Genomic DNA, 1,279 nt, shown 5'->3' on the forward strand with positions numbered 1-1,279 from the left:
GAAGGGATAGAACGCCTGTGCCCGTTCGCACTGTGGCCTTAAACTCGCCGTCGAGGATTTGACGTGCTCTGTGGGTCTCCACGTCACGTGGAGACGGCCAGTGTCGCGTGTGTGAGGTGGGAGTGAGGCTTCGGTAGTGTGGGGCCTTCGTTCCATGGCCGACTCCTGAAGGCAAGAATTAGGATCCAGTGTTTTCTGTGGCTTAAAATCAGTGGGCCCTCTGATCCTCAGACTTCTCTCTCTTTTTTTCTTGGTGGATAAGTGGGAAAAGAAGCTGGAAACACTTTTTTTTTTTTTTTTGATCTTATGGCGTACAAGTAATTCACGAGAATTTGGCGGTATCTCCTACAGATGGACCAGTTTCCTTCATAGAGATCCAGACCTAACGTTTATAAAGAGGCTCTGAAAATTCATGAGATATTTGTTGAGCCGCCGTTAGGTGCCAGACACTGTGCTAATACACACATGCTATGGCAAAAGGTGACTAAGGCAGGTCCTGTCCTCAAGGAGTTTGTGCAGGGCGGGGCGCAGCAGCCACGCACAAACATTGCTTTACTTGTGGGCGTGTGTGAGATGTGGCCTGGCAGAGCATCGTGGTTTGGCATGAGACTTGTCACTTTCAGGAAGCCATCGGGGAAATTTCAGTTCCTTCACCGAGTCTCATAGGTGATGGTGGCAGGAGGCAGGTCGCAGAGGGCACTGTATGGCAGGAGAGCCGGGAGCTCACCAGAGCTACGTGTCAGACACTGTCACAGGAATAATATCACTGAGTCCTCACCACAGTCCTCCAGGGTCTTGGGCACCATCATCCCGTACTTTACCGATAAAAAATCTGAGGAACCTTTGTGCCCAGGGATATTTGAAACTGTAGGATAATCGTGAATCTTCCTGAATGAAATATATTTTGGAATATTTTCAGTAATCTAACTAGTAAATTATTCAAAGCATTGTGGTTTTTAAGTTTTATTTATTGTGTTTTAGCCAGAGCTTGCTTTTTTTTTTTGGTAATAAAATTTACCATTTTAACGATTTTTAGGTGTACAACTCAGTGGCATTAAGTGCAAAACATTTACGATGTGCGGTTCATCACCATCATCCGTCCGGGACTTTTTTTATCTTCCCAAACTGATGCTCTATACCCATTAAACCCTAACTCAGTATTTGACCTTTTATGACTGGTTGATTTCACTTAGCATAATGTCCTCAAGGCTCACCCATGTGGTAGCATATTGCAGACTCTCCCTTTTTAAGGCTGAATGAAATTCCATTGCGTGTATAC

The sequence above is a fragment of the Pteropus vampyrus genome, unplaced genomic scaffold (assembly GCF_000151845.1).
Source record: "Pteropus vampyrus isolate Shadow unplaced genomic scaffold, Pvam_2.0 Scaffold71, whole genome shotgun sequence".
Classification (NCBI taxonomy): Eukaryota; Metazoa; Chordata; class Mammalia; order Chiroptera; family Pteropodidae; genus Pteropus; species Pteropus vampyrus.